Here is a 22,754-nt window from a genome sequence, read left to right on the forward strand (position 1 = left end):
TGTCCTTCATTTACTCTTTTCATTGAAGATTCACCTGCCAACTGTTGTCTAGAAATGGCTAGTGCAGCTTTTGATTGGAGGGAGAGGGTGCAAAGAATGTGAAATCAGTGGTTCTTAACCTAGGCTGCACCTTAAAATCACCTGGGGAGCGTTACAAACTACCTAAGCCTGGGCATCCCCCCTAGGGATTTTGATCTAATTGGTCTAGCTTGGGGCACAGACATCAGACTGTTTCAATGTTGATAAATCGCCTGGTACTCCAGAGCGTCTGAACGTTCCCCCGGGGGACCTTACTCAAACACCGACTCTGGTTCTATAGGTTCTGAGGTTCTGGTTCTGAGGTTCTTCATGTCTAACCAGCTTGCTGGCGATACTGTTGCTGTTGGTCTTTGTACCACATTTTGAGCAGCAATGCCTAAAGCCTCTTACCTGTAAAGGATTTCCAGGTACTTAGCAGAAAGCCCAGCTTCTCTCCCAGTACTAGCTGAGGGGCCTGTGCCCTGATTTTCTGGAGGGGAGTGACCATCTTTTCAAGGTCAAACTGAAAGCAGAGGCAGGGCTGTGGCTGCCCCAGCTCCAAGGCTGCCTGGATCCCCACCCCGGAGGCAGCTGCCGACTTGCTGGTGTGACCTCAGGCCCCCTCCTGGCTCACCATCAGTATACTGCGGTTACCCTGGCCATTATGTGGTAAACCAGAAGGCCTAAATTTGGCAAAGGGATGCATGTGATATTGGAAGGCAAAGAAACAAAGTAAGGAGGACTAGAAAGTTATGTAGCCAAGTCCCTGGTCAAATTCTGTTGCCTTCACAATCACTCCAAATTTGCCTTACTTTGCCATAGAGACCAGGCCTCAGGACTTCCTGAGGAGAAACCGACATGACCAGGGTGAGATGCTCCACACTGTTGGACGTCCACAGTGGAGAGCTGGGTGGAGACTTCCACCAGCCTCAGGGGCATGGACTCAAGTTCCTGTTCCTTCATCATAACTCACATCATCTGTGAAATTAGGGCTGTTTCTCCCAGCCTTTTCATTTATCTCAAGCTTTGTGATACACTTCCCTTTTCTTTGTTCTTGCTATATCTGTGGTCTTGGTCAATTTACTTAACTTTCTGCGATCTCCAGTGTTCTTATCTGTAAAATGAGGGTAATAGTAGCCACCTCGTTCTGAGGAGTTCTCAAGGGTTAAATGAAGTAATAGTTAGCAGAGAGTCTTCCACATAAGCTCTCTGGAAGTTATTTTATCATACAAAGGATCATTCCCTTGGTTGTGTGGGACATTTTGAAAAGCATATGGATTAGGGGTAGAAGAGACCTCAGAAGGTGTCTGGACCATTCCACTCTATTTTACAGATGAGGAAACTGAGGTTCATAGAGGTCACATGACTGTCCCAAGGATACTCTTGGATAGTAAAAGCCCAAGCATGGCCTGCCCCAGATCTGTTTTGGATTTTCATACATATGTATTGCATATATTTGTAAGTTGTCTTAAATCCTCTTTGAACCAAGATCAGTTAAAAAGAGACTGCTGATTTGACAGCCTTTCCACACCATGCCTCCTTCCTCTGAGATAAGGGTCCTCAGGAATGGTAAGTCCTGGCCCTCACTGGGCTCTTCCCCACTCCTGGGCCCACAGTAGACACTAGACCAGTCACGTCTGTTTTGCCTCTGAACCCACAACCTCACCATATTCAGCATGGGCTTCTAGAAAGCCTTTACGAGCTGGCCGATCGTGATCCACGTGTAAACCCTTCCCAGACCCCGTTTCCCCTTTTCTGATTTCTATAATCACAGGCCTTGGGAGCAAGCTTTCAGAATGCACCTAATTGGTTTACCTGCCACCAGGTAGAATCAGGTAGAATCTAGGCCTTCTGCCTAGACCACTTGGTGACCACTTGGTCACCTGGCCACTCCTGGCTGCCAGGAGGCTAGGAAACACAGTTTTGTTGACATGAAAAGAGAAACAGTGAATATTTGGTGAATCCCCACAGTCTCTGCCCTGAGGAATGACATTGTTGTTCATTCTAAAAAAGCATTCCATTAATTAATTCCCATGGTGGCTGAAGAATCCTTTACCCATCAGCCTGGCTTTTTGCCTTCTAGTTCCTTCCCTGGGACACAGTGTATGTGCTATAGTGAGGGGCGTATTTCTTACTCCTGTAGGACTAGGAGCGATAATTTATAAAATGGCCATAAACCTGGTTACATGATTGAGTTATCACAAGAAGATGAACACAAGGATGTGTTTGTCTTCCCCTAAATGGAAGAGGGAATTTAGCATATGGTATCCCAGTGGTTGAAAGTGGTCCAAAGACAAATGTCTGATAATACATGAATTTGCAACAGCAACAGGGTATTTGGTGATCTCAGATTCTTCATTAGGCTTTTTATCAGCTGAAGCGATTTTATTTGTTTATTTTGTTTTATTTTATTGAGACGAAGTCTCACTCTGTTGCCCAGGATGGAGTGCAGTGGCATGATCTCGGGTCATTGCACCCTCCGCCTCCCAGATTCAAGTGATTTCCGGCTAATTTTTGTATTTTTAGTAGCCGTGTTGGCCAGACTGGTCTCAAACTCCTGACCTCAAGTGACCTACCCACCTCAGCTTCCCAAAGTGCTGGGATTATAGGTGTGAGCCACTGTGCCCAGCAAGCTGAAGGGATTTTAAATGAATAATAATAGTCATTTGATATTTCTGGTTATATCCAAATAAGTAGAAAAGTAGACTCCTGCTCAATAATGGTTTTAATGCAGTTTAACTCGGGAAGGTTCATTAAGGCCTTACAGTTTTTGCAGAGAATATTTCCATAGCAAATCACATACCCGCCGTTTCCTTGAAGATGGGTGGAATACACAGCAGTTTCAAACTTGGGAGCAAATTATAGTCCTCTATTTTGAAACCAAAGATGACTTAAATAATACTTTTTTTCTCGTTCATGCCAAGAACCCAAGTAATTTGATGTCTCAGTCAGTTGCAGTTGCTGCACTTGGAATTTGAAAATATTTCAGAATCTTGAAGTAAGTTAGGAGCCAACTACAGTTTCAAAAAAATGACTGTGTCTGTGCTTATGCTGAAAGTGCAGGAAAACCCTGCTTTAGGAAGTTTTGCCAACAGTCAAGCGCAGAGCACCCTACAAAGGAATATCTAGGACAAAGTGTGGTAGAAACTCCTACTTGTGGCTTAATCAACCCCTGCAGAGCAGAGTCATTTAGATAAAAACTCCCACCCCATTAAACCATTTCAGTAAGTGTTACTGATGACATCAAATTAATTTCTGAGCAAATAAGCATCCTTCTCATTTAATGCCCTTTACCCTTCAATATAACAGTCAGTATCAAGAGAAGTTAATTCCATCTCTAACCTTGAATCTATCCAAGGCTTTCCTATAACTTGTATAGAGTCACGTCTTTCTCCTTTTTAAGATTATTCAACATGTTCTTTTCATGGAATAAAATCCAAACTCTTCATAATAGCATTTTAAGTGCTATTTTAAGTTTGGCCCTCAGCTCACTTTATTATTATAATTGTTACTACTGAGAAAATTACCCCGACTACCATTATCATCTCTATTTCTGGTACTTCTACAAAATGCACCTGTCTTTGACCAAACTTTCACTATACACAATCATTCTGCAAGGACCTCCATGTGGATAAACTTATCCATGACCAGGTACTATTGTTATCTGTACTTGACAGGTGAGGACATTGAGGCACAGCACAGTGAGGTTAATTGCTCAACTCATAAGTGAAGGAACTTGGGCTGAGATTCAAAACACTTGTGTATGAAATAATTGCAAATTGGCTGCTGTAGTTCCAACCATCACATCTGCATTCCAAGAGGAAGGAGAAGAGCAAAAGACCTTCTGCTTAGATACCACTTAGTCACCTGGCTATTTCTGGCTGCCAGGAGGCTGGGAAATACAGTTCTGTTGATACAAAAAGAGAAAGGGTGAATATTTGGTGAATCCCTGCAGTCTCTGCCCTGAGGAATGATATTGTTGTTCATTCTGGAAAGGAATTCCATTAATTAATTCCCATGGTGGCTGAAGAATTCTTTACCCATCAGTGTGGCTTTTTGCCTTCCAATTCCTTCCCTGGCACACAGTGTATGTGGTATAGTGAGAAAGGTATTTCTCACTCTTCTAGGAATGGCAGTGATAATTTAGAAAATGACCATAAACCTAGTTACATGATTGAATTATCACAAGAAGATGAACACAAGGATGTAAATTTCACCTTTTAGCTATGATTCCATTTGATCCGTGGCAGTATAAAAATCACTGGATTTTTTTTTCAGGATGGAAGATAAACACATTCAAGTCATCCATGCCCCCTTCCCAAACATTTCACCCGTGCCACATCTGCCTTCCTGGTAAAGGTACGCAGCAGTGCCGCAGATTCATGTCTTTAATGGGATTCTGCCTACTAATTAATGTGAATATGTTGATGTCAACTCACTCACATGTTCATGACCCTTACCTGGAAAAAAAGAAAAAGTATCATGGTGTTGTAGGACTAGCAATTATTAAGAACCTTTAAGATTTTCTTTCCTTTTATTATTTTACTCAGCAACATTCAATTGACTTCTGCCCAGCATTCTAAGCAACAAGCCTATTTCACAGATTGGGGTCTCCAACCCCCAGACCATGGACCAGTACCGGAATCAGCTTCTCATACGAGTGCAAATGCTCTCATGAACTGTGCATGCGAGGGATCTAGGTTGCATGCTCCTCCTTATGAGAATCTTTTTTTTTTTTTTTCTTCTTTCTTTCTTTTCTTTTTTTTTTTTTTTTTTTGAGATGGAGTCTTGCTTGGATGCCTATGCTGGAGTGCAATGGCGTGATCTTGGCTCACTACAACCTCCATCTCTCGGGTTCACACAATTCTTCTGCCCCAGCCTACCAAGTAGCTGAGATTACAGTCACGCGCCACCACACCCAGCTAATTTTTGTATTTTTAGTAGAAACGAGGTTTCACCATATTGGCCAGGCTGGTCTCGAACTCCTGACCTCAAGCGATCTGCCTGCCTCGGCCTCTCGAAGTGCTGGGATTACAGGTGTGAGCCACCGCACCCAGCCTCCTTATGAGAATCTAATACCTAATGATCTGCCACTGTCTCTCATCACCCCCAGACAGGACCATCTAGTTGCAGGAAAACAAGCTCAGGGCTCCCACTAATTCTACATTATGGCGAAGTGTATAATTATTTCATTACATATTACAACGTAATAATAATAGAAACGAAGTGCACAATACATGTAATGCACTTGAATCATCCTGAAACCATCCCCACTACCTCCAGTCTGTGGAAAAATTGTCTTCCACAAAATCGTTTCCTGGTGCCACAATGGTTGGGGACTGCTGCCATAGATAACCATACTGGAGACTGTTCCTGCATTGAGATGTGAACCAGTTGCTATTAGAATATTTTAACAAATAAGAATTTGAAGACAACTCGGAGTATCCTTCCAAACTCTAATTTGAGTGTTTTCATTTAAAGCAATTAATTGAAAATGTCAAATACTTTTCTTTGTGTGTGAATATATATACACACATAAATATCTGTGTTATCAACTTTTATTTAAAGGTTTGTTACAGATTCAAAGGAGAAGAGGGGTAGAGTGAGAACCATTTCCTATTTGAATTCTGGTGACTTCATTTAGCATTTGGGTGTACCAATGACTTGAGGACAGAGCAAACAGAAAGAAATTTTCCCACAAGAATAACTCACAGCTTTAGAAGCAGACAGTGTTTGAAACCAGACTCAGCTGTTTACTGATGTATTTCCTAAACTTTTCTAAACCTCAGTTTTCTCATTTGTAGAATGGGATGAATAAGAGGAGGATGACAATGATAATAGACATTTATGGAGGATTTCTTCTGTACTAGGTGCTAAATGTGTTATATATAATCTCACTAATTCTCATCATAATCCAATTATGTAATTACTATATTAGTATTTTCGTGGTATTATCTGTATCAGTTATCTATGGCTGCATAACAGCCCCTAAAAACTTAGTAATTTTAAACAACCACCATTTATTTAGCTTACTGGGTGTTTTTGTGTTTTTAGTAGAGACGGGGTTCACCATGTGGGCCAGGCTGGTCTTGAACTCCTGGCCTCATGTGAACTGCCCGCCTCAGCCTCCTAAAGAGCTGAAATTACAGGTGCAAGTCACCATGCCTGGCCATGTTTAATAAACATTCGCTTCCTCTGCTGAAAGCCCATTATCCATTTAAATGAGCAAGGAGACTCTCTAATTCCTAATTCAGTATAAGAATTGGCACTATCTGAAACCACCTAGGAAATGAGCACTCAGACCTGGCTGGGAGGAGTCTGGGATGTGTGAGGGGCCCCCGTGGGCCTCCCACTAGGGCAAGTTCTGCAGTTACAGAGCAAAAGGAGATGTGTTTCAGGATTTCTGCTTTTCTACGATTACTTTATGGAAAATCTTTTTCAGATCTCACAGATCCCTGAGGAGTCTCCGTTTGGACCTGGGAAAGCTGTTAGGAAGTCTAATTAAAAGAGAACAATCATGATATGGGGATTAGTCTAACTGGATAGGGTCAAGCTGGGCACTGTTTCTTCCTTTTCTAAGTTAGTAGGGAAAATTTCTTTAACAGGAAAAAAAAATACATTAGCAAATGATAGGCTCCAAGTAGACCTAGTTAGGTAGGATTTTCACAAAGAGTAAGATACCAGCTTTGAAAAAATATATAAAGGAAAATAAATAACCATGTGTTAAAGTTATGGGACTGGCAGGACAATAATAATAATAATAGTAACCATAATAAGTACTAGAAAGCAGGTGCTACTGGGCATAAATGCAGTCATGACCCACCCTGGTTTAACTGTCTCTGTCAGGGCCAGTGCCTGTGTATTAATGATTAGAGGAGAAACACTTCATGCGCTTAATGTTGTGGGGGGATGTTTTCTGGTAATAGCCAGTTGATTTTACTTGCTAGCTGAACAGAGGAGAACAGAAACTATATTAATGACAATAATAAAACTAATAATAGCTAGCACTTACCAGGTGCTTACTATGTGCCAAGAACTGTTTTGAGTGTATTACCTTTGTCTTCTCTTTGAGTCTTCACAGTCTTTTATGGGTGAGGAAATTGAGGTCTGGAGATGTCAAGTCACTTTCCAAGGCACGCAAAGCTTAATTTTGGCAAGCTGGGATCAAACCATGCATTGTCCCCGGGTGGGGACAAGCTCATTTTGGAAAAGTGCTTTGGGGCACAGGGCCTGTTCCCTTCATCATCCCAGTCATTGGCCAGGGAAACTTTCAAGTTCAAGCTTTTAAGTTCAAAGCTTGAAGCAATGAGGCTCTTGTTACTCCCTGCCTGAGGATAGAGCCCAGCACACCTATTTCTCATGTGGGTAGCACTGAACTTTCTCCAAACTCATAGTTTTCGAGTATTTCATCTGGAATTTATTTTTGTTTATGATGTGAGTTTTGAGATAGAGCATTCCATCCAGCCCTGATAGCCAGCCAGTTATTCCTGCATCATTCATTTATGAATGGTCCTCTTCACATGGAATTAAAATGCCACCTTTGTATGTATTTTGCTGCCATATAGACTGCAATCTATTTCTGAACCTATTTTGTTCTTGATCTTTCTTTTTTCCTCTGTCAGTGGTGCATTAGATTATAGTGTAGTTCAGTATTTTGTGTATATATATATACATAAAATATATACATGTGTGGTATATATATATAATACATGTGTGTATGTGTATTTATGCATAAACTTAAAATAGTATAGTGAGTTGCATAATTTTGTAAGAGGACCTCCCAAATATTTTTCCCTTTTAAACTTCTCTTGGTCATTCTCAGATAGGTATTACTCCATACAAACTTTAAAATAGTTTCATGCACTCCCAACGTCCACGAAAGAAGCATTGGATGCTGGTTTGAATTGCGTTTCATTTCTAAGTTAATTTGAGGACTGATGTTTTTATGGTATAAAGTTTTCCAATACCAGGAACATACTATGTCTCTCCAGTTTTGGGGGTCTTATTTTAAGATCTTCAATAAGATTTTATGGTTTATTTATATAGGTTCTGTGCCTTTATTATTAAATTTATTCCTGGTTAATATGGTGAATAGGATTTTTAAAAGATTTCCATTTCATAACTGCTTTTGGCTAGTGTGGCAGGCACTGTTGTGCTGGCCCACATTCCTACAACCTCCCTGCTTAAGTGTTCCCAGGTTTACATTCTCATTGAGGTGCCGAGAATTAAGATGTTCTAGGAGACTGTTGGGAGATGAGGAAATAATCCCCCAGCTACCTCACCTCTTTCCGGGTTCATGATTATGCACACGGGGGAGGTTTCCAAGGACCAGCTTACTGAGGAGGAAAAACCCAGTTTGGGGCTCACAGAGAAGTCAGCCCAATATATCATGGCATGCTAAAATGAATGCTGTCACTCAGGAGATGACCTGAAATTAATAAGGGCAGAAATTCAAGAAGCATACCTTGCCACAAACTTGATGTGGAGGGAGAAGTGACTTGAAGTAAGGATATACGTAGATTCCTGGGAAGTGGTATATGGTCTGCCTGGTTGGTCAAATATCTGACAAGAACAAAATTAGAAAATCAGAAACAAAGAGGTCTTGGGAAGAAGCATGTGGATGGGCCAAGGGTGTAGGCACAAAACATGCGGATCTTTGTGATCCACGTCAGTGCCCAACAGGGGGGATCCACCACAGAGAAGGTGTGAAACATTAATGTGGCTAACAAACATATGGAAAAAAGCTCATTATCACTGGTCATTAGAGAAACGCAAATCAAAACCACAATGAGATACCATCTCACGCCAGTTAGAATGGCCATCATTAAAAAGTCAGGAAACAACAGACACTGGAGAGGATGTGGAGAAGTTAGGAATGCTTTTATATTGTTAGTGGGAGTGTAAATTAGTTCAACCATTGTGGAAGAAAATGTGGCGATTCCTCAAGGATCTAGAACCAGAAATACCACTTGACCCAGCGATCCCATTACTGGGTATATGCCCAAAGGATTATAAATCATTCTACTATAAAGACACATGCACATGTATGTTTATTGCAGCACTATTGACAATAGCAAAGACTTGGAACCAACCCAAATGCCCATCAATGATAGACTGGATAAAGAAAATGTGGCACATATACATCATGGAAAACTATGCAACCATAAAAAAGGATGAGTTCATGTCCTTTGCAGAGACAAGGATGAAGCTGGAAACCATCATTCTCAGCAAACTAACACAAGAACAGAAAACCAAACACTGCATGTTCTGTCTCATAAGTGGGAGCTGAACAATGAGAACACATGGACACAGGGAGGGGAACATCTCACACCAGGGCCTGTCAGGGGCCGGGGGGCTAGATGAGGGATAGCATTAGGAGAAATACCTAATGTCGATGATGGATTGATGGGTGCAGCAAACCACCATGGCATGTGTATACCTATGTAACAAACCTGCACATTCTGCACATATATCCCAAAACTTAAAGTATAAGAAAGAAAGAAAGAAAGAGAGAGAGAGAGAGAGAGAGAGAGAGAGAGAAAGAAAGAAAGAAAGAAAGAAAGAAAGAAAGAAAGAAAGAAAGAAAGAAAGAAAGAAAGAAAGAAGAAAGAAAAGAAAGAAAGGAAGGAAGGAAGGAAGGAAGGAAGGAAGGAAGGAAGGAAGGAAGGAAGGAAGGAGAGCAAAGGGTACAAGGCAGGTGGTGGGGTGGTGAAAACTGAGGTCAGTTAATTTGGATATTATAGGAACAATATGCAAATCACATGCCAAACAGCACCCATTGTTTTGAGTCAAGAACTCAAGCACTATTTGAAAAAACATTGAGTTACTGTTTATGCAATTTAACAAAACCCCCAATAACCAGAAGGTTTACCATATGGGGCATTTTTGTTGAAGAACTTGTGACAAATCTTTGGAAAATGTATTAATCACTTCTCTTACCTTAGAAATACAGGAAAACAAACATCACAGGCTCAGTCTCTGACAGTTGGAATATCGATCATAAGATTTTAAATGGCCTTGGTATAGAAAATGAGATTTGGTTTTTAGAAACAGATTCTGATTTACAAAGGTGTTTTCTCCATTTGACCAGACTATTAAAAGTGGATATACTAGATTATAAATTGTTTTGTTTACCACTGTATTCCTAGTGCCTCTCACAGGGTCTGATGTGGGAGGGGAGGGGACAAATAGATATTTGTTGAATGAATAAATGATATCCAAGTTAATCAAGCATTTTAGTTAGTTGAGGCTAGTTATGTAGCTTGATGAAATCTGCCATTTGTTAAGGAATGAGGGTAGACCATATGAAATTCCAAGCCTGTGACTTGGTAGAATATTTTCCTATATTTTCTTGATAGAATATCATCTGAATTCCACCCGGTGTGAACTTCTTGATGATACAGCACAGTGATTCAGGGTTCAAGACTTGCAGAAACAAACCTGTGTTCAAATCTTGGCTCTACCTCCTGCTAGCTGTGTGATCTTCGGTAAATTACATAATTTTTCTGGGCTGAAATGTCCTCACCTATTAAACGGGGATAATGTATTCCTAATAGTGTTGATATGAAGATAAACTATGATGACAAAAGAAAGCACTTGGCTTAATGCCTGCACATGGTAAATGATCAATAAATGGTTTTTATTACCATCATTATTATTAGTGAATGTATTTATTTTGGTTGCCTCTCTCTAGAATATTTAACTTTCTGTCATTTTGAAGTCAATTTTCAGTGACAGATGACACAATGTTTTGCTTCTGAGTGGGACTATTTATGAGGAAGACGCATAAGGGAAACTTTCAGGGGTTGAACATGTTCTATGTCACAATCTGAAATGTCTGAAATGTCATCAAGATGAACATTTATTATTAGTGCACTTCTGTTTGTATATGATAACTCAATATAATCTTCCCTGTTTAGGGTTGGTGTAAAGATGAGGGAGAAGCTGTTGAAATACCTGGCACCATAAAGAAAAGGGACGAAGCATTGCATTTTCTCTTAGAGGAGCCCCCATATCTTCATATAAATGCCTCTCCATCTACCCCACCCTCTCATTGTGCCCCCCCCCACCATCTAATCTTTCTGCCTTTGGAATTAGGAGAACACCCACACAACCTAGCCGGCCAGGTAGATGTGGTCTTGGAAAATGGGAAAAAGGAAAGTTGATGGGTCATTTTATGAGCCGCAAAGTATAGCGTTCTACTTTATACAGATATAGTGTGCATGGAGCTGGGTTGGGGAGGTCAGCACCTGCTTTGGGCTGTGAACTTCTTGTTGTTGCCAAATGAGTTGGTCAAGATAGGATGTTAATTTAGTAGAATGATTGTCATTGCTGCTCATGAAAAGGTCCGGGAGTCCATACTGGTGCACGGTCTACCACAGTCTCTCTTCCCTCTCTCTCTTTCCCTCTCTCTCTCACACACAGACACACATTCTGATATTTGGGATATTCATTTTCTTTAAATCCTCCTACTATAAACAGGGATCTCACTCACCAAGTTCTCTGTAGCATCTTTGTCCCTCGGTAGAAATTCATACATGTTCCCTATGCCGGCTGCATCTGTGGAGGTCATGTATACCCGCAGAATGAGCCTGGACTTTTTCTATGGAAGCCACTGAAATAAATGCCAACCTTGGCACAAATGAATATGTTTAAAGGCTCCAGTTTCCACATGCCTACCACATTTCTTAGTGGGGGGAGGAAATTGGGACACTTTCCCTTGGATATATGATTGAATTTTTAAAAATCTATCAACTTGGTCCTTATGGCCATTGCATGGATATTACCATGGTTTAAACTTTCTGGAACCTCTTTTAGCGTCATGGAGCATAATGGAAGATGGTCTTTAATCACAACTCTGGCCCCACCGCCACCTCCTCCACACCTATCAAAAGCAGCACCAGCAGTGTGAGGATCAATCACCCCAAACTGTTTTTAGACCTGTCTCTTCCTCAGAAGAAAAGGCATATTTGCTTCGATTCACGCCATACAACACTTTATGAATATGCTTTCCTGTCTGCCTATGTAAAGGAAAGAGTGGAAATAAAGGACAAAACCAATAAAGACCCAAACCAAAAGCACATGTCTTGAAGGGGAGCACACCAGGCCAGCAATGGCTGTTAAACAGATGAATCCACTGAAATGTAAAATATTCTGCAAAGTTTTGGCAGCTTTGAAATGCTACACTTTTTAGCTCTCATCTGTTAATCATCTGAGGGGACTTTCACAGCTCGCCAGAAGGGACCATCTTCTTTCTCTTCATTCCCACAACTGGAAGTGCACACGATTCAGCAACTGAAGTGATAGATAGGATGGAAATACAGCCATCAAAGCACTAAATGAAAAAAAAATAACTGCAGGAAGAGAGAGAGAGCGAGCTATTTTTACCCACCTTAACGTCTTCTTTTTTATTATTATTATACTTTAAGTTTTAGGGTACATGTGTGCAACGTGCAGGTTTGTTACATATGTATACATGTGCCATGTTGGTGTGCTGCACCCATTAACTCGTCATTTACATTAGGTATAGATTTGCCCACCTTCACTTCTAACTGAATCTCACTGTATATATTTTTCAGCATATAAGCTTTTGAGTTAGTTTCAAGGTAAGTCAGAAAGCTCTAGTCATATCGATGATATAATGCTAGGAAAGCAAAATGACATAATGAGAAGAATTAAAGTTCTACACAAAAATATTTGAAGATTCTCTCAGGAAATTGATCTCCTTTATGTAGTATTTTTTAAAAGCAAAAGAAATCATCAACAGCACTAAATTTAAAACCAAGATAAAAAGCCTCCCCACCATTATTTTAATTAGTTCCCTTAGGACAGGGCCATTCCAGATGCCTAGGAATGGCCCAGAGACCACTGTTTTCCAAGAGAAAATAGTAACTCCAATCAGAGAGATCATCCGCTGTAAATACAATATGATGCATTTAAGGCACATCACATAGGATAAACTAGACCCATGCACACCTGTGTCAGGTGTGCAGTTTTGTCATCAGCAACTGAGTCTGCAGTGACATGGACCAAATGACTAGGAAGTCAGCCAGAGAACTCTGGATGGTTAGATTACCTCTGAGAAAGACCTTTCTACTATTGGAGGAAGAACTTCTAACTGTCCAAAGATGGACCAGGCTGGTGGACCAGTATGGACATGACTAGATCCGTAGTTCTCAAACTGTGCTGCCCATTAGACTCTCCTGGTGGAGCTTTAAAACAATCCCTATTTCCTGGCTGTGCCTGTCTGGGGTGAGGCTCAGGCATCAGTATTTTTGAAGATTTCCAGGTGACTGCAGCCACCTGTGGGCTAGGTAAATGTTTGAGAGCTCCAGTGGACCTGCTCAGTGCTTCTCAGACTTTAAGATGCACACACAGCACCAGGGCATGTGGTGAAAATGTGGATTCTAGGCTGGGCGCAGTGGCTCATGCCTGTAATCCCAGCACTTTGGGAGGCTGAAGCAGGAGAATTGCTTGAGCCCAGGAGCTCAAGACCAGTCTCAGCCACATGGCACAACCCTATAAAAAATGCAAAAATTAGCTGAGTGTGGTGGGCTGCACCTATAGTCTCAGCTACTTGGGAGGCTGAGGTGGGAGGATCACTTGAGCCCTGGGACATAGAGGCTGCCGTGAGCCATGATCACACCACTGCAGTCCAGCCTGGGTAACAGAGTGAGACCCTGTCTCAAAAAAAAAAAAAAAAAAAAAAAAAAAGCAGATTCTGGTTCAGTGAGTCTGGGGTGGGGCCTGAGATTCTACATTTCTAAACAGCTCCAGAGTGAGGCCGCTGCTGCTGGCCCAGGAACCACACTTCGAGTAGAGAGGCCAGGATGACTCAAGATCCTCTTCACCCCGGGGTTTCTATAGGATTCAGCATCATTCTGAAGGAAGAGATAGTGGGCTATGAGCAAACACAGAGCAGCCTGCCACCTTCGCTGGCTACAAGCTGGAGGCAACTCCCTTCTCATTCATGTGCCTCAGTTTCTCCATTTAAACAAAAGAGGAATTTTTCTAAAGCTCTGCACAACCCCCTCTAACCTTCCCTCTCTGAGGCACCATTAAAATAATCAAAGCCCCTAACAAGGGAGAGCTCACAATTTTTAGAGTCCCACAGAGAAGCTGACCAGCAGGGAAGGCTTGCAGGGAAACAACAGTCGGCATTCTCTCTTAGCTATTTGGGCTTCTGAATTATACCTGCATCCTGGACCTATCGTGCCCTGCATTTGTGCTAATACTCATTTATCCCAGACGAGTTTGAAAAGGGAACAGGTCAGCTTTGAGGGGGACTCACGCATTCCTTGACTGACACATTTGTATTGAGTGCCTAGAATGGCAGGGCCTGGTGAAAAAGGTAAGAAGATTTCGTCCTTGCCTAGAGGTAGAGGTCACAGAAGACTCTGAAAGCTGTGATGGAAGTCTTGGCAGGGGACAGGGGCACAGAAGCGGTGGTGGATAGTTCTTTCAGACGGGCATGTCAGGAAGGCTTCAAGGAGGAGGTGACTGAACTGAAAGGTGAGTGTACAGCTCAGTGGACAGGGCAGCCTGGGTAGGAGTTCAGTGTGAGCTGCAGTGACCTCCTGAGGCCTAGGGTTGGGAGGCACTAGAAGAGAAGTGTTTGAGCCCCATGGAGAGATGGGGATAGGGCTGATGGAGACAGATGGACAAGATGAAATTTTATTTCTTCCAAATCAATGACTTTTAGGATCTATTCAGCGTTCATTTGGATTAGAGGTTGAATGGTGCAGAGGGAAAGGTAGAGAATAAGGGACCCACCCCCAGGCCTGAGTAGCATTCTTTTATTGTTCCAGTCATTCAGTGCTGGCCCCGGCTCACAAAAGGAAGCCCTGCAGATAAGCGGACTCATTCTTTTAGAAAACAATTTCACAGGTGCTCACTGGGCCGGGGACATGTCTCTCTCTGGGTATGCTTATTCCCTTCAGTAGACACCATTGGCTCCTGTGTCACTAGATTGGCCAACAGTCTCAGTTTTCTCACAACCAAGGGGTTTCCTGGATGTGAGGCTTTCCATGCTAACACTGGGAAAGTCTTGGGCAAACCAGGAGGAGTTGGTCACCCTGCTCATCACATCCCCTGGGGGCGACTCTGACTTCAACTGTGGCAGACAGGAACTGGGTGTGCTGACAGGGTCCCTCCTCAAGGGTTTCTGCCCCTCTCTTTTCTGTAGCAAGACTTTCTCCAAAACCCCAGGAGCCAAGCTTCACAAACCGCTGCTTTATTCACATGGGAAAACCAAGGTTCAGGCATAAAGCAGGAGGAATATGTCACCCACCTGCTACTTTTGCCCCACATGACCCTGGGGATGTGATCAAGGACATCCTATCGAGATGGAAGAGTTTTCCTGCCATCAGCCATCGTTGCCATTTATAAACACAAGTGGAAGACGGCTTTTGGAGGGTAGCTTTATTTCTCCACTTTGCCCACAGAGCTTGGCAGCATTTAAAATTCAGTCACTGTCATCGGCAAACCCCTTTGAGCAGAAACAATTCCATCATTCTCTTCCTACTTGCAAAGATGTTTAAGATTAAGATCTAAATATTTTAAAGGTATCTATGAAGATTGGATTCTTTTCTTAGTGATGACTTGATGAATAAATGATGCCCTAATTTCAGTTTAATTATTGTCTAATGCTCTCTAATTCATTTCAGATTGGTGTTTAACTTCTTTCTCAACTTGACAACCTTTCAGGCAAAACTGATCAAAAAAAGCCAAGACTCCTTTTACACAGGCACGGATTAGTTGTCTCTAGATATCAAATAAAGAAAAATAGCTGTTCAAATCCCTAATAGTTTTGGCACTCTGTAAATTTAAACTCATCCAAAACACATCTTTAAAAAATATTTTAAAGTAAGGGAAGGATTTTGAGCTCAGAGTCTGAGATTTTGTTCTGCCAAGTTTGAGCATGGAGCAGATTTTTACGGTTGAATTATAAGCCCCTGAAAATAGGTTTATTATGGAAGTGTGAACACACAACTATAGCCTACAGCAACATGAATGGCCCCCTTATCATAATGCTCCGATCCTCTCTTTGTGCTGAATTGGCAAAGCAAGACACCTGCTTTGGCCTTTTTGCTAATACATGTCAATGTCAGTTAAGAGCTTGTGCCCCTCTTTAGGGAGATGCCTCAAAGTTTTTAGTAATCTTGAATTGCTAGGGACTCCTATGTCCCCATGTCAGGAATTAATCTATCATTTATGATAGAATAGTTGATGACCTCAGAAACATTTTCTTGTGGAAGGAGAAACGGGGGCTTTTGGAGGAGAGTGTGATAGCTGTGGTTGCGTTGATTGCCTGGGTCTTTAATGGCCAGCTATGGAGCAAGTTTCTCAGCAGACAGAAAGGACAGGTGCACGTCCCCGGGGCACGTTCCTGGGCCTGGGAAAGAGAGTATGGGACACACAGGGGGAAACTATTGTTTGCCCAAACTTTAAATGCTCTGCATTCTTTTGCCTCTGAAGTTTTCCCTAAAAAGCCTACATGTTTATTTTCTGGCACTAGTTTTTTCTCTACTACAAAGTAAAACATTTGGAATTCTATTGCATGGTACTCATACAATTTTCATAACAGAATTAAATTAGCCTCAGCTGCAGAGTGAACCTCCATTGTGATTGGCTCCAAAAGGCAGTCTCTGTCAAGGGAGTCCATTCTCCAAGGCTGGTCACTGGGTAAAAATCATCAACACCAGAGCTGCCTTAAACACGTGCCGAGTTAAACCTGATGGGGGATTTTTGACTTTCACCAACTCAGTGCAGGCATACCTCAGTGATATTGTGGGTTCAGTTCCAGACCACCATAGTAAAGCAACTTGCAAATTTTCTTTTGGTTTCTCAGTGTGTATAATAGTTATGTTTACACTATACTGTAGTCTATTAAGCGTGCAATAGAATTATGTCTGAAAAACAGTCTACATATCTTAATCTAAAAATACTTCACTTTGCTAAAAAATGCTAAGGATCATCTGAGCCTTTAGCAAGCTGTAATCTTTTGCTGGCGAAGGGTCTCGCCTCAATTTTCTCAATGATGATGGCAGCTGACTGATAAGGATGGTGGCTGGTGAAGGTTGGGGTGGCTGTGGCAATTTCTTAAAATAAGATAACAATGAAGTTTGCCCCATTTATTGACCCTTTCATGAAATATTTTTTTAGTATGCAGTGCTGTCTGATAGCATTTTACTCACGAGTAGAACTTCTTTCAATATTGGAGTCAATCCTCTGAAACCCTTTTGCCGCTTTATCAATTAAGTTTGTAAATATTCTAAATCCTTTGTTGTCATTTCAGCAATGTTCACAACATTTTCAGCAGGAATAGATTCCATCTGAAGAAACCACTTCCTTTGCTCATACATGAGAAGCAACTCCTCATCTGATCAAATTTTCTCCTGAGATTACAGCAATTCAGTCACGTCTTCAGGCTCCATTTCTAGTTCTAGTTCTTTTGCTGTTTCCAGCACATCTGCAGTGACTTCCTCCACTGAAGTCTTCAACACCTCCAAGTCATCCACAAAGGTTGGAATCATTTTTTTTCCAAACTCCTGTTAATGTTGATATTTTGACCTCCTCCCATGAATCACAAATGTTCTTAATGGCATATAGAGTGGTGAACTCTTCCTAGAATGTTTTCAACTTACTTTTCCCAGATCCATCAGAGGAATCACTATCAATGGTAGCTAGAGCTTTATGAAATGTATTTCCTGAAAAACAAGACTTGAATGTCAAAATTACTATTTGATCCAGGAGCTGCAGAAAGGATATTGCGTTAATGAAAACATTAATCTCCCTGTACCTCTCCATCAGAGCTCTTGAGTAACAAGGTGCATTCTTAATAAGCAGTAATCTTTTGAAAAGAATTTTTTTTTGGATAGTAAGTCTCAACAGTGGCCTTAAAATATTCAGTAAACCATCCTGAAAACAGATGTGCTGTCATCTAGGCTTTGTTGTTCCATTTATAGAGCATAGGCAGAGTAGATTTAGCATAATTCCTAAGTGTCATAGAATTTCTGGAATGGTAAGTGAGCATTGGTTTCAACTGAGTCACCAACTGTGTTAGCCCCTAATGACGCATTAGTCAGCGTATCCTCTGAAGCTTTGAAGCCAGGCATTGACTTCTCCTCCATGGCTATGAAGGTCCTAGATGACATCTTCTTCCAGTAAAAGGCTGTTGAGTATAGCCACCTCCATCAATGATCTCAGCATGATCTTCTGGATAACTTGCTGCTGCTTCTACATCAGCACTGTGGCTTCACCTTGCACTTTTATATTATGGAGATGGCTTATTTCCTTAAACCTTACAATCCAACATCTGCTAGCTTCAAACTTTTCTTGGGCAGTTTCCTCCCCTCTCTCAGCCTTCATAAAATTGAAGAGAGTTAGGGCCTTGATCTGGATTAGGCTTTGGCTTAAGGGAATGTTCTGGCTGGTTTGATCTTCTATCCAGACCACTAAAACTTTCTCCATCTCAGCAAGAAGGCTATTTTGCTTTCTTATCATTCTTGTGTTCCCTGGAGTGGCAGTTTTAATTTCCTTCAAGGACTTTTATTTTGCATTCACAGTTTGGCTGACTGGAACAAGAGGCCTAGCTTTCAGCCTATCTTGGTTTTTGACATGCCTTCCTCACCAAACTTAATCATTTCTAGCTTTTAGTTAAGTAAGAGACATGTGACTCTTCCTTTCACTTAAACACTTAGAGGCCATTGTAGGGTTATTAATTGGCCTAATTTCAATATTATTATGTCTCAAAGAGTAAGGAGGCTCAAAGACAGAGAGAGAAAGATGAGGTCATAGCTGGTTGGTGGAGCAATTAGAAGGCATTTGACACTTATGGATTAAGTTTGCTGTGTTATATGGGTATGGCTTATGGTGCCCCAAAACAATTAAAATAGCAACATCAAAAGTCATTGATCACAGATCACCATAACAGACATCATAATTATGACAAAGTTTGAAATGTTAAGAGAATTACTAAAATGTGACCCAGAGATCTAAAGTGAGCATATACTGTTGGAAAAATGATGCCAGTAGATTTTCTTATTGCAGAGTGGCTGCAAACCTTCAACTTGTAAAAGACACAAAATCTGTGAAGCACAATAAAACAGAGCACAATAAAATGGAGTATGGCTGTGTAGTCTAATATCAGTGAGCCAGAAATGTACTAAGTAGACTCTAAGAGAATTAGGTTTTGGTTACACATCTCTTCTACCTCTCTGCAATCCTCAGCCCAGGGAAGCAAATGAGGGCATGAGACACTTGGCATTTGTTGAGTGCTTACTATGTGCTCAGCACTATTAAAAGAATTTTCTGTGTATTAATTCATAAAATTTCTCCCAACAACCCTAGAGGTAGTTACTATTATCTCCATTTTACACATGAGGAAATACTCTTAGCAGAGGGGAAGAAAGGTTATAGGAGCTTCAGCTTTGCATACCAGCCTCCCCAGGTTTGCACTGCAGCTCTGCCACGTAATAGCTGTGTGCCCCTAGGCTAGTTACTTGGGCTCTCTGGGCTTCAATTACCACTAAAATGTTATTTCTCTAAAACGGGAAAAACAATATGAAATTACAGTTAAAGGTGCTTGAGATAGAAATTTCTCTTTGATTACGTGGGAAAATTCTATATTTTGATTGTTGAACACATTTTAAGATGATCTTTTTCAGTTTATTGCTCATAAGTTTATGCTGCCATACTTGTCTCCAAACATCACGTTATACTTATGAAGGGACTGTGGTGTGTTTAGGATGGAAGTGAGGAGTGGAGGAGGGGAACGGAGGAAGAAAGGAACCAGCAGCAAGTGCTGGAATGACCATGTAAACCCGAAAATGCTCGAGAGTGAAGCCAGTGTGGAGGGACACAGAGGCAAAAAAGAAAAAAAGAGCAACAACCTAGCCCCACAAGGATGTCATCCCAGCATATTGATCCAGCCCTGCTTGAAGGAGGATCTATTTTTTGGGCCTTTCAGTTATATGATCCATACATTTTTATTTGCTGTGGCAGTTTGAACGGATTGTATACAAAATCAAAATAATACCATCTAAAATAACATCCTACTTCATTTCCTTTCACCTCTACTCTTCAACAGTTCAAACCTAATTGGAGAGACAGCATGCTATCTAGCCATTCATGATTATTCCTGCCTTTTATCCATCATCCATTCATCCATCCATCCATCCAGCCAGCCAGCCATCCATCCATGTATCCACCCAGTATCTATTGAGCACTCACTTGGAACCAGATGTGAAAAGAACAAAGATGAATGAGAGAATGCATCTTTTCCTTAAAGAGCTGCAGGCACATTCACAAAACTGCATATCTGGTAAAACAGCTACTATTCAATAGCAATGTACAGTTAGAGGGGCGGCCTTACAAATGGGATGGTGTGACTTTGGGCGAAGTTTCTCAACATTTCCATGTATTGATTATTTAAGTTTACTTAAAATATTGTACAGGTTATATGGTACATTCTAATACAATCCCCACCTTTTTCTTCAGCTCTCTGAATTGAATGATGCACATTTTTGAATGAATGAATTCTCAAACTTCAAGCCCTCTCCATGTGCATACATCTTCGCTGCCTCAAAAGACTCCAGCATGAGGCCGGGGAAGAAAAGTGTCAAGTATGTTTAATATTTAAACAGTTTAGAACCTCCCTATATCTTCTGCCATAGAGACATGGATTTATTTCCTGGTGAGAAGGAGAGATCCTTTCTCAAGAGCTCCTAATAGAAATCCTTCCATCACTCTCAGGGAGTGGCCTTTAAACACAGGTAGAGACCTATCATCAAATGGATGTTATTTAGAAGATATGTTTAAAAGACTAAAGAAGAGACTGGCCTGTCCAGCTGATAAATTATTTTTCAGCCAATTTCTCCCTGCTAAGGGTACCTAAATCTTATCACAAAAATGATCAAACATAAGGCAACTTTATTAGGAATGCATCCTTGATTTGTACCATTTGAGATGATTGTGGGCTTATTATTTATTTTGCAAATGAACTCTGAAAACCTTTCATGTGCAGTGTTATTTGGTAACAAGATTTGATTTAGAATTCACATTGAGCATAATAGGCTATCAAAGGAAATGTTGCATCAGAATCTTTTGTGCTGTGTGTGTGAAATGTTCAAAGTAATTACGAATATGACAACATTTAAATCATACATTTAAGAGGAAAATGGTGCAAAAAATTCTTGCTTGATATTCAGATAATATGAGCAGCTTATAAGCCTTTGTGTTTTACTTATCTGCATTGTAAATAATATTAGGAGCATCCCAAAATCATGGATTATTTATAAAACACAGATCAAAAGTCAATGAGTTTAAAAAACAGAAAGTTAGACTTTTTAGTCTTTTTCCATAAGGCAGCAATACTTTTTCATATGCTCGTCATCTTTGGACAAATATGTTCATAGCAACATCATTAAACATGTGATCACATCATTAAACATGTGATCACATTAAACAGTGGTGTCATTTGCAAGTTTTGGATGGGTGAGGGTGGGTCATTTCAGTGGTGCCCAAACATATCAGGGAAGGGAGAACTGTCAGTTTTTAGAGAGTCATTTTTAGAAAGACTTGGGGTTAAATTTGGGGGCTACGAAAAAAAGAAAAGCTATACTCCTGGATTATTATCTCCCCTCATATCATTATTTTCCTCTCTCACAGTCTACAATTCAGTACCTAAATCCTGCAACTGGGTACCTGTCTCCAGCCTCTCAACCTCTTTGTAAGCCACAGAAGAAACTTCTCCTTTGGATCTTAGATTCCAGCTGTGTGCTAAAGGGGGACAGCGTGGGAGCCAAAATAGGGAAGAGATGTCACCTGGTAGCACTTTCCATAGGACGTGTGTTGGTGGTGGTGTTTTGACACTGAGCCGCCTGGCGTTGGAGGCCTCTAAAGCAGTACTTCTCAGGCTCGAATGTGTAAGAGTCCCCCGGGGCTTGAGAAATGCAGATTCTAATTCAGATGGTCTGAGATGGGACCAATTCAAACAAGCTCCCAGGTGATACCGATGCTGCCAGTCGTCAGCCTGCACTCTGGATAGCAAGCCTCTGAAGAATAATGAGTTGGCATTCAAGATAGGGAAGCGCTGGGACATTAGGAATAGTGTGTCTGTATGTACCTGCGTGTGCATGTGTGTGTGCATGTGTGCGTGCATGTGTGCATGTGGTGGCAATGGCCTCCTAAGACGTGGCCTGTTCTTTGCCAACTCAGCTCACTTGCACTGACGAGTAATCCAAGCAGTGTAAACATGTTTGACTCCTTGGACTGTGAGCTATTATTTGAGTCTCACACTACGAGATATTATTATTGCAAACCCTATTTTACAGAAGAGGCACACAGAAGTTCAATGTCCTAGCCAGTGTCACAGGGCTAATAATAGAGATAGGACCTTTTGGGCCCACCCTGCCAGGATCTGCACAACATGCCTTTAACCCCTAGGCGATCCTTCCTCTGAGAATGTGTTTCAAGCTCTTTCCATTCTCGGGACCTTTGCACATGCCGTTCCCTCTGCTAAGAGTGTCCCCCGCCGCCTCCGCCCCCACCCCGACCTTTGCTCGATGACTCCACCTTCAGATTTCAGCTCAAACATCACTTCTTAGAGAGCCTTCACGGACTCCTGTCTTCCTTCAAATTAAATATGCCCTGCTTTTCTCTCAAAGCACCGTGCTGCCTTCCCTCATAGGTCTAATCACATTTTTCAATGCTTCGATTCCTACTGTTAGCTTGCT

This window comes from Macaca mulatta, chromosome 9, assembly GCF_049350105.2.
Source record: "Macaca mulatta isolate MMU2019108-1 chromosome 9, T2T-MMU8v2.0, whole genome shotgun sequence".
In the NCBI taxonomy this organism is placed as follows: domain Eukaryota; kingdom Metazoa; phylum Chordata; class Mammalia; order Primates; family Cercopithecidae; genus Macaca; species Macaca mulatta.